Source organism: Taudactylus pleione, unplaced genomic scaffold (assembly GCF_031769625.1).
Source record: "Taudactylus pleione unplaced genomic scaffold, aTauple2 ptg000161l, whole genome shotgun sequence".
Classification (NCBI taxonomy): domain Eukaryota; kingdom Metazoa; phylum Chordata; class Amphibia; order Anura; family Myobatrachidae; genus Taudactylus; species Taudactylus pleione.
In genome coordinates, this window is record NW_028284563.1 from 618,180 (window position 1) to 630,130 (window position 11,951).

Genomic DNA, 11,951 nt, shown 5'->3' on the forward strand with positions numbered 1-11,951 from the left:
GAGATGCTCTGCCAGGCCAGGCAAATGTGTTCAGTTCCTACTTGTTCTTGGGGCATTTTCCCTTCAGTTTTGTCTTCATCAAGTGAAATGCATGCTCAATTGGATTCAGGTCAGCGGATTGACTTTGCCATTGCATAACATTCCACTTTTTAGCCTTAAACTCTTTGGTTGCTTTTGCAGTATGCTTCGGGTCATTGTCCATCTGCACTGTGAAGCGCCGTCCAATGAGTTCTGAAGCATTTGACTGAATATGAGCATATAATATCGCCGGAAACACTTCAGAATTCATTCTGCTGCTTTTGTCAGCAGTCACATCAATAAATACAAGGGAACCAGTTTCATTGGCAGCCATACATGCCCACGCCATGACACCACCACCACCATGCTTCACTGATGAGGTGGTATGTTTTAGATCATGAGCAGTTCCTTTCCTTCTCCATACTCTGCTCTTCCCATCACTCTGGTACAAATTGATCTTTGTCTCATCTGTCCATAGGATGTTGTTTCAGAACTGTAATGGCTTTTTTAGATGTTGTTTGGCAAACTCTAATCTGGTTTTCCTGTTTTTGAGGCTCACCAATGGCTTACATCTTGTGGTGAACCCTCTATATTCACTCTTGTGAAGTCTTCTCTTGATTGTTGACTTTGACACATATACATCTACCTCCTGGAGAGTGTGCTTGATTTGGCCAACTGTTGTGAAGGGGTTTTTCTTCACCAGGGAAATAATTCTTCTGTCATCCACCACAGTTGTTTTCCGTGGTCTTCCGGGTCTTTTGGTGTTGCTGAGCTCTCTGGTGCGTTCTTTCTTTTTAAGAATGTTCCAAACAGCTGATTTGGCCACACCTAATGTTTTTGCTATCTCTCTGATGGGTTTGTTTTCATTTTTCAGCCTAATGATGGCTTGCTTCACTAACAGTGACAGCTCTTTGGATCTCATATTGAGAGTTGACAGCAACTAATTCCAAATGCAAATGTCACACCTAGAATCAACTCCAGACCTTTTACCTGCTTAATTGATAATGAAATAACGAGGGAATAGCCCACACCTGTCCATGAAATAGCTTTTGAGTTGATAGTCCCATTACTTTTGGCCCCTTAAAAAGTGGGAGGCACATATAGAAACCGTTGTAATTCCTACACCGTTCACCTGATTTGGATGTAATTACCCTCAAATTAAATCAGTCTGCAGTTAAAGCACATCTTTGTTTCATTTCAAAGCCATTGTTGTGGTGAATAGAGGCCAAAATATGAAAATTCTGTCAATGTCCCAATATTTATGCACCTGACTGTACTTCCTTAAGGACTGGATCGGTCTGCAAAATATGCCGTTGCTTTAGAATGGATTGTTTAACAATCCCTGAGGTAATGGAGTAAGTGCTCCCGAACACTGGCCATACTAATACAATACTACTTCAGGATGATTATATGTCTAAGTGTGTTTTTGTTTTTTATTTGGTTATGTAATATTTCTGTATGTTCAAGTTTTGTGGCTGTTATCCCTGTGTCTGCACAGTACGGCTGGGTTAGTGGCTGGGCGCACGATCGCGGTGTCTTGTTGCTAGCGGTTTCCATGGCTACCTGTGCCGTGTCATCAGTGTGCGCAGTGCAGGTGACGCTGGTGTGGCTGGCCAGGAAGTGTGGACCCCACTCCTACCTGGTGATGCTGCCTGTTGCTTGACACGGGTGAGTCGCTTTGTCACTTTTTGTAGGTATTTATTACTGCTCTGGTTGGTTAGTTATTAGTCCCTTGATGAAGTTAGATGAAACGGCTATTGGGGCTGGTCCGGGTTCAGAGCAGGGCTCCCCAGTTATTTCTTCAATTGCATCTGAACTGCTAAGTACTACCCGCTTACCTCTGTTTCCAGTCGGTTTTTGTACCTCACTATACTTGGTTTCTTGTTACTATGGCTAATTAAATGCTTTAATATTTACGGTGTACTGGTCCTGGCTCCTTTTTCTCCAGCAATTGGGACAGCTTGATAGATAGATAGAATATCTATATACACAGAATCCTAAAATGAGAAAATATATATTTTTTATTTTTCTCTACTGATGTGTATGACCACTAGAGGGAGAACTTCCCTTGGTGTATTTGGTGACAAACTGGGAAAAGAGGCTGGCTGGAGGTATTGGTACCAACCTAAACACTGAAATGCAATATGGTTTGAGTTGTAAGAATATGCTACTTTACTGCTTGAAACTTGAGTTTCAACTCGTCATATGTAATAGACTTCAAAAACATTTAAACTCGCATTTCCACTTTTCACATCGCCCAAACATGCCATGCCGATCTTTCCCATTAAAATCCACTAGCAGATAGTGGAATGACAGTATGATTCCAACATTGTAATTGTACAGTCGTTCCTCTTCTCCTGCAGTGCCTACACTGAACGATATGTCATTCAGCGTAGGCACTCTCCCTCATCCCTGAACATAGTCAATCTGTCGTTATCGACAGATTGATCAGCATGTTCAGGCGATGATTGATGTCGAAAACGACCAGTGGGAGCGCACATTGCTGGTCGGTTTCGATATTTTCATGTTCAACTAATGAACGATATTGTTATCGTTCAATCGATCATTTTAATCGGGAAGTGGATATGCTGCTTTACAACTTGCTGCAAGTTCTAAACTCTTACAGAACAAGTAAAAAAAGTTGCAAGGTAATAGTCTCTCCAGTCCAATATGCCACTTTACAGTAAATCTTCATCTGAGGCATATTAAAACAGAAGAAGCCCATTAGAACTGATTAAATACCTATATGAACCACACCTACATCCATTTCACCTGTGTGGGTGTAACAATGGCATTTGTGCTGAGTTCCTATGAGCTGTAATTATAGAGTTAGGCAGGAGCATATCCAGATCCCCATTAGGGTACATGCCCAATGAACTGTAGAGCGAGGATCCACCACCCTAGTGATGATACCCACAGCATGGGCCGGGGTTTGGGCTGCGAAGCCATAGCCACTAAGCAATACCCCCCTTTTTGGCATGGCATCCCTTCCCGCAGCTGGTGTCACAGTGCAGAGGGATGCCACTGTGAGGATGGACCTGGACTCCCAAGTACACAGATATATAAGTGTCACAGGAATGGGTATGAAGTCCCGGTGGCTGAAGGCGCCGACAGGGGAGGTAAGTACCTACCCCTCCCTTAGTGGTGCCTAACCCTAAGCTCCCCCCTAATCCCTTCTTCCCGCACCCTAAACCTAACTGGGGGGGTGCCTAAGCCTAACCCCCTCCAAATACAGTAATAACTGGGGGCGCTAACAGTATCTTGGCCAGGATTCAAGAACGGCATGTGGGTATAGATCAGACAGTGACCATCCAGAGAGGGCACAATCTAGGCAGTGGGCAAAAAAATTAATCAGCATATGAATGGATACAGTTGGACAGTCAGAAGATGAGGACACAACCTCAGGATAGACTGTTGAGGCAACCAGCAGTGAGAGGACCATTAGAAGTGAAAGCCATATTGAGCCAAAGCCATGACTTAGATTGGCAGGCAGCCAGAGCAACACCAGGCTAGCTGGAGTGGAATGTTATTTAATCGTGGCTAAAATAATACTTTGTTTTTCTAAAGAACACAAGTGTAATAATCAAACAGACAAAACAATTGGTACTATATACACAAAGGTTACCTGATCTGCTATTTTCTGCCATCACAATTTGGATGATTGCTATGCGGCAAATCTAAGTATACTGCAAGAACTGTGATTATGCTCTCACAAAGTTATTACCTGGCCTTAAGGCTTGTTGGTAGTCTTTATGGGCCTGAAATTCCTTCAAGTCCTTCTGTGACGAGTACAAACTGGAGTCCTTGAGACCAGTCATCAATAGTATGTAACATGATGAGTTCATGGCATCCATGGACATCAAGAACATGTGTTTGCATGTTCCAATCTAGGAGGGACATTGGTGCCTACACAGATTTATTTTGGGCCCTGCCTTTGGTCTTTCCATAGAGCTGAGGGTGTTCATAAAGATTATGGCAGCAGTGGCTGCCCTTCTTATACCCAAGGGGGTGACGGTCATCCCTTGGACAGTCTACTGATCAGGTTGAACCCCCGGCATTGCTGTAGGTTCATGTTCTAGAAAGCCCAGACATTGGAATCTCTCAGCTGGATTCCAGTGCACACTAAGGATGGCAAGTAGCTATGCAGATTTGTGCACGTCGCAAGATGCGTACAGCTCAGGATATGGGCGAATATACGAGTCTTCTCTGTGCGTGCTTCTATTAAGCAATGTACTGTATGCCCAAGTTGCTTACAACTCTGTTTTTAGACTTATTATCCTCTTGGTTTTGTTTTTGTTAGAGAACACTTTATCTCCTCTCTCTTGTTCTGTCTTTTTGGGGCTTTGATAGTAAAATATAGCAGGTCCCAGACAGACAATGGTTTGCAGAGGGGGAGGAGCTTGAGATTTTTACAGTCATTTTATAGTGCCCAAGCTCCTGCCATACACTTTATACCCCAGCCACTGGCAAATGCAGGCCTCAGAGTAACTAGAAGATGGACCAATTATTATTATTTTTTCTACTTCAGGGTCCATAGGGGGTCCACAGGGTTGACCTTGGGGGTATAGGTTGGGAACCAAATCCGGGCACCACGCAGTTAAAGCTTTTAGCTCCCAGGATGCACTTGGGTCCACTCTCCCTATAACCCCACCCCCCAGCCAGAGGCACCTCAGTTTAAGTTGGTGCCCGGCCGGAGTTGGGTCACCGTTACTGCAGGGGGGCTGCTTAGCAGCCCCTAAGCTTAAAAGAGTTTTATTTTATTATTTTTTACTACTCTTCAGAGCGGCAGCATCAGACTGTCCAATGGACGTCTGAGCTGCCGCTCCTACACCCCGCCGGCGCTGCGACGCCAGTACAGATCTGGGGATCGCAGCGGGACCCCAGAGTCTGTACTAGCCGGGCTCTGGAGGAATCCCTGGGCTGCTGCCGGATCGACGGGGACAGGTAAGTCGCGTGGTCACCGCTTGCGGTGATCCACGTGTGAATATGCAGCCTTATGCCTCCGGTCTCTGGGGACAGACCGGAGGCGCTAGCGGCGGGCTCCCCCTCCATGGAGGCATACCCCGCGTGTCCACAGCCCACCAGGGATTATAGCGGCAGCGGGAGCCGGCATCCCGGGGGGTTAATTGCTAGCCAGGGGAGGAAGCCTTCCCTGTCTAGCGGCTCCTCCCCTCAGCTCAGCGCGCCTTTCAATGCTACAGTCAGGCGTCGCTGAGCTGCTTCCTCCGCGGGCCACACTTCTTCTGAGGTCTCCAGTGGCCATTTTCTCTCTGTGGTGCTGCAGAACTCTTAGGATGTCAGTGAGCCCAGTCCCCCTGCGTACCTGACCATTTTGGGTGAGTGTAAACAGCGCTATAGCCTTCCCAGACACTGAATCTGGGCAGTTGAATGTAGCGACATTGTGCAGTATATTATATGTCATGCTTATGTATGTATATATATTTTTCTGCATTGTATGTGACTTATGCTATTGCTGACTGTCTGCTTTTTCTCTCAACCTGTCAGTGTATATCTATCCCTTTTCTTTATCTGCCCTAATACAGGTGTACCTGGGGTGGTTCTGAGACCTCACATATATATATATTTGTTAATATCTGTGAGGTTTGTCACATACTGTTGCGTGCTGCACGTTGCCATATTTTAGATGGAACTGTGAGTTGCATACTCTGATAATGGGTCCCTGCAGCTAATCTTAGCGTCAGTCAGGACCGGTATGGCGCTGCTTAATATTTCCGTCAAGATAGTCAGATATATCTGACCAGGAGATTGCACACGATACTGCACCCATTATTGCTATCCTGCAAGTCATAGCCTGCAGGAATTAGTGCGGAGGATTTTAACTCAGAAAGGTTTATGTATGCGGCACCATCTGGTGCGGGGCCCCTTGCACGACCCCCTTAAAGGGCGGTTTATTTCTCAGGATCCTCTCCTTTGAGGATCGCCGGGCGGGCCCCATTGTCGTCACTCGCTTGGAGTTACTTCACCATACTGCCCTTTTGAACTCTGGGTATCTCGCAATTTCTTGCAATTTACCCCTGTGCAACAGACTGTCGCTCCCCGCCGGGGTTTTTCACAGTACATGAATTACCTCCGATACCACATCGGTCTGTCATTCCCCTTGCAGGGATTACCACAACGGCCACCCTGGTGGATGTCGTTTTATACGAAATACTAATTGGCGTGATATACGCCCTGTGGTTACTGACCAGTGGCTCTGCCGTGAACTGGATGGTATATTCGGCTCTTTCCCTCTCACATGGGGGGAGCCGATTTCAAGTATTATTATCCCTGCTTTGGGGCTGGTAGCCAGGTTCATTCTGGATATAGAGAATGTCGATCCTGCACCATACATCTCCCGTTTTCTGCCCAGCGGGTGGATCTCATAGCGGGAGTCTGGCTGTCGCCAGATACGAGGAGTCACGAAGGCCTCCTGTTTCCCATTCCCTGAGGGTCCTCACAAGTAATGGAAATCCCCTTCTGGGATGGATTTGTATGTTAATCATCGGGTTACAGGCATTAATACGCCTCCCATCCCGGCCTGGACGGATTTTACGGATCCGTAGGTGGTAACTTTGCCTGAAATCAATGTACTCGTTTTCAGGGCCTGTTGCCCGTCCTACCATGGCCATCGCATGGGGATGCTTTTGTGACGTTTTTCCCCTCCAACACGTCTGAGGTTCAAATATCTTTTGCCGCTCACATAAAATATGCAGTGGTCATATGTGGGATTACCTCATGGGATGCCGGTCTTCTAACTTTCAGGGTTTCGGCGGCGTCTGTATCCGCCGCAGTACCCTATGGCTGCGTTATGGGAAAGCAGAGGTGCACACTCCTTCCATGGGGAAGATCTTGTTTGGTCCTGACCTTGACAAGATCGTTGCATCATTGGCAGTATCACTAATGGGGAGATACCGTCTTTAGCTACTCCCACTACATTCGGACTAACTCTGTTAAGTCTTTTTGTCCTCAGGGTCAGCCTAAAGGCCTGTTTTTTCCTAGGCTGTCGGCCTCCATGGGGGCCACCATATCCAGTACCGAGCAGTCCTGGACTTCCGGACGACCCTGTTTCTACACCTGAGGATATACCCTCAGCCTGACGGGACAGGTCTACATCTGGGGAATTTCCAGAGTGAGGTACTGATTCTCAACGGCCTCTCATTGCTCAGGCAGCCTCACAGGCATTGTTACACGGGCCCTTCTTCAGACCTGATCAGGGCCTTTCAATCCCAGAAAGCTATACAGTCTTTGTGGTAAGCAGAGCTATTTCGGCCAACCTCACTATCTCAGTGAGGGACTGGTTGTTCTACTTTCTTTCTGGGGCGGTGACCGACTGGTCCTCATTTGCCTATACTCTGTCTCAAATCCCTGAATCAGATTCCAACGGTGCCTGGACTCAGGTGGAATCATCCATGCTCCATCATCCGATGTTTGGAACCTGGGGATTTTAGGGTATATCTGAGTATTCAGGATACGTACCTACGGGTACGTACAGAGCCCTCTCATCAGCATGGGTTCAGGTTTGCTGTGCCACAGCAACACTTGTAAGTTTCGGGCTCTGCCTTTTGGGACTGTCCTCAACTCCACCGGGGTTTACCAGCCTTATGGATTTTCTGACAGTTCACCTGTTCAGGGTATCCAAATGCTCCTTTCTCTGGACGGTCTCCTGCTTTTAGCAGGATCACCAAGGTACTTTACCGCCAGGTCAGGATAACCGTGGCTTCTTCTCGGCACAGATAATTAGTCAACGGAGAAAAAGTCCTCCCTACATCCCTCACAGGGTTTTCTTCATCTGGGAGCACTGCTGGATTCTCAGACTCTGAGAATTTTTCTGGCGTAAGACAAGATCTCCACTCTTCAATTTGGAGTGTGCGGATATCTACGCATTCGACATATGTCATTACTCTTTGTGATGCGCGGTCTACCAGAGTGTCTACCTTTTGGTAGGGTGGAATGTGCTCAGTTCCATTCCAGGCCTTGCCATAATTGACTCCCCTCCAGATGGATCGAGTTTTTCCCATCGGATCGCTGTTCGAACGATGATACTTTCTCCGGAGGCGAGTTGGTCTCTGTCCGGGTGGCTATGGCCATCTCGTCCAGGGTGTTCTTTGCTACAGACAGTGTCTGGTCCGCATTCATTTCGGGGCAGTTGGACGTCTGCCGTTTCTGCCCTGCCACTTAACTTGTTGATACTTTAGGCTGTCTTGGACCTTCACTCTGGCCTAACCCATATGTCACGGTAAACCTGAATAGGTTCAGTCCGACAGTGTCACAACAGTGACTTCCATCTAGGCAACACTGGTAGTTGGGTGGCAATGTCAGGTATGTCATCCATTCTGACATAGTCCAAGGGTCTTCTCCTGGCCAACTCTGCAGTGTTTATTCCCGGAGCTCTCCATTGGGAAGCGGGCTTCCTCAGCCGTCGCGACGTGCATCCCGGGGACTAGTCTCTTCTCCAAGAGAGGTTTCAACTCCTGGTGAGCAGAGGGGGCCTCCCTGAGGGGATTGATCCTCATGGCCTTCTGACTTGATCACACATTACCGGTGTTACAGTCCAGCTCCTGGAGTACTGAAGCTACCTTCAGTGACTTTGTCAGTGAAGTGGTCCTTCCACTTTGTGTACCTGTGTCCTCCGGTCTCCCTTCTTCCTCGAGGTCTTCGGAAGTTTAATTTGAGACGGAGGGGCTTTCCTTCTGGGGGCTCCAGTTCGTCCCAGACATCACTGGTACTAAGATTTTCGGAGTCTCCTCATCAATACTCCATTCCTACTGCTTCACTATCTGGACCTGTTGTCTCAGGGTCCTTGTTTTTCCCTGGACCTGGATCGTTTGTCTTTGACTGCGCCCCTACTGTGGTCCTAGGGCTTCCCTGGCTCTGTCTTCATTGAGATGTTTAGAGCAGATAGGCCAGACTTTGCTGGGATCTGCCACGGACTGTGGCATACATAATTCTTATGGTATCGTACCTGTCGATACGATCCTCCGGTGTCCAGGATTTTCAGATATTCTGGCATTCCTTCCGGCTGGCTTGGGTTTCACCCTTGGCCTGGCCTTCCTGACAGTGCGGATCTCTACACTGTCGGTATGGTTAAGATATGGAATTGCTCCGCTCTGGTATCCAGTTCATCCTTTGGAGTGTTTTCTGGATTATGCCTCCACTTGTCCTCCCTAGGGACTCCTGGGGAGTTAGTAGTGGTTCTTTGTTCCCTCCGGGGACAGTCAATGGAACCGGTGGTTGTGATAGCCATTACATGGTCTATTGTTTAAGCTCTCTCTCTCTCAGTGTGTTTAAATCAACCAGGAGAGTGTCTGAATTGGGAGCGTTCTCATGTGGCTCCCTCTTCTGGAGGGCATCATGTCAGGGTGTGAGTTGCTCTCGCCCTGTATTTCTTCTTAGAGTGGTTTTTAGGTTCCATATTATTCTGGAACTTATGGTACGGCCATTCAGTCCCCAGTCTTCTCGGCTGGTGTGGCCTCATTGACTGTGGTCCGGCCTCTTTGGCTTTATATGATCCGTTCAAGTTCCTTATGGTATTCGGACTCCTTATTGGTGGTCTGCGGTTTCTGGTTTTCACAGGAAACGATGGCCGGCCTATAATGAAATGTTGGCTGGATGGCCTCGTATGTCTTCCTCAGGGGCCTACCCATGGGTAGGCATTTCTGTCGTTGAGGCTTGTTTTTTCTCGGGCCATGTAACCCTCGTGGGCGGCTCGTTGTGGTGCCTCGGCTGTTTTGCCTTACTAGGTGTCCACGTGGTCTTCTGTCCATACCTTTTTAAGGTTCTAGGCATTGGTTTCCTTTGCCTCTCAGGATGCTTCCTTTTTGGCGACGGATTCTCCTCTCAGCACAGGAGCGTCCCCACCCTTGGTTGAACTGCTTTGGGACATCCCCAAGGTCAACCCTGTGGACCCCCTATGGACCCTGAAGTAGAAAACAAGAGATATGGTAAGAACTTACCTTTGTTATCTCTGTTTCTACGAAGTCCATAGGGTCCACAGAGCGCCCACCCTGACGCACCTGGCTTCATATGGGCTGTGTTACTGGTCACCGGTTTCCCGTCTCCTTTTCTGTGAGTATGGTTCTAGAGTGTTCCAGTTTTCTCTCTCTTTTTCTCTCCTCCTCCGGCCTTTGGCTACTTACAAACTGAGGTGCCTCTGGCTGGGGGGTGCGGTTATAGGGAGAGTGGACCCAAGTGCATCCTGGGAGCTAAAAGCTTTAACTGCGTGGTGCCCGGATTTGGTTCCCAACCTATACCCCCAAGGTCAACCCTGTGGACCCTATGGACTTCGTAGAAACAGAGATAACAAAGGTAAGTTCTTACCATATCTCTTGTTTTTTCTTCTAACATTGGCCACTGGCCCACAATCAGAGCACCGCCCACTAAAGGCATAGTGAAGTGATTCGTGGGTTTCTTGGGAAGGGGAGGTTCTATGAGATTGGATATTGGTGCCTCCCCATAGCAAATTGTGGCATTACATCACAAAAGGGGTGAGGTCTAATGATGTGCCTGGCCCCGCCCCCTATCAGCAACCTGCAGCTGCCGCATCAAAAGCAAGCAAGTCAGTGTGTGTGATATATATGATATATATAATTAACATATCCTGCGTTTGTCCCTACCAGTGTATCCAATGTCTTCCATAGGACTCTGAGAAATTTATTTAAATGAACCAAAACCCAATATTTTTTTTTTTTTTTATATTATTGTCTCAAAAATGATAAATTAAAAAAAAGCATATTTGTACAATACTGTAAAAAAAAATCATTATAAAGATAAAAGCGATTTAAATTGCAAAAGACCAAATCTTGTTCTGTTTCTAGGGAATGGGGGAAGAATATTTCCAGCTGCTAATAACTAGATTTCCCCTGTGTACAAATGAATGGTGATGAGTATCCTGCTACCATGTCAAGCATAGAATTGGGAAGTTGAACCATGCTCTCAGCCTTTGCACTTGCTTTAACGTGTGTTTACACTACAAATATGAAATCTATTTTTATAACCCGCAAGCTTATAAATCTTAGTCAGCTAGTGATTGATGGCTTGTCATCAGAAGGAAATAAATAGTCACCTAACTTTAAAAAGAAAGGAAAAAACAATTGTAATGATTTAAAGTCTTATTCCCCATAAATAGCAGAGGGTTTATCATAAAGTTATGTCAAACCCCAGGCATTTTACCGACAATCCGACACCTACCCCAGTTGTAGGGTATAGATATTTTTCCATAAAATCACCAAATCACCACTGCCAAATATTTTTTTCTTTTACAAAAATTTTCTTACAAATGCGGAACCTTTTGTAAGTTGCCCATGAAGTGATGTCTGGTAAATAGAAACCTTCAGTGGTCCTATCGTGATAACTGTGGGGATCTTCAGGGAAAGAGATGTGGTCCAAGAGCTTGGGGGAAAGTATCGATATCGCCTAACAAAAGAAAAAAATAACTCTAATTGCAAGTTTCAAATGAATTTGAAATTTAGTACTTTCTTGAATTAAAGGTAAAAATAACTACTGTGAGAGACTTCCAGATCTACAACACCCCACGCAGTTACCAGATTATGGCCCTCATTCAGACCCGGTCGCAAGCACCGATGTGCTCGCAACTGGGTTGATAGTTAGCCCTGCGCACGCGCTGCGACTGCGCGTGCGCAAGCCCCGGAGCAAGAGAGAAACTCTCTCGCTCCGGAGCTCTCTACAAAAGGGGCGGCTGTTGATGTTGATTGACAGCTCGCCCCTTTTTGTAGGCGGGGTGGTTTCCAAAACGGAGGCGTTCTTTAGGAACGCCTACCGTTTTGTGGGCGGCCCACTGGCATCATCAGTGATGTCAGTGGGGAGTTTCCTGCTCTTTCAGAGCAGGAAGCTCCCTGGGGCTTGCGGCTGCCGAGACCCAACCTTAGGGTCTCGTCGCAAACCCCGATGGTCGCGATTGTGTTCACCATCGCGAC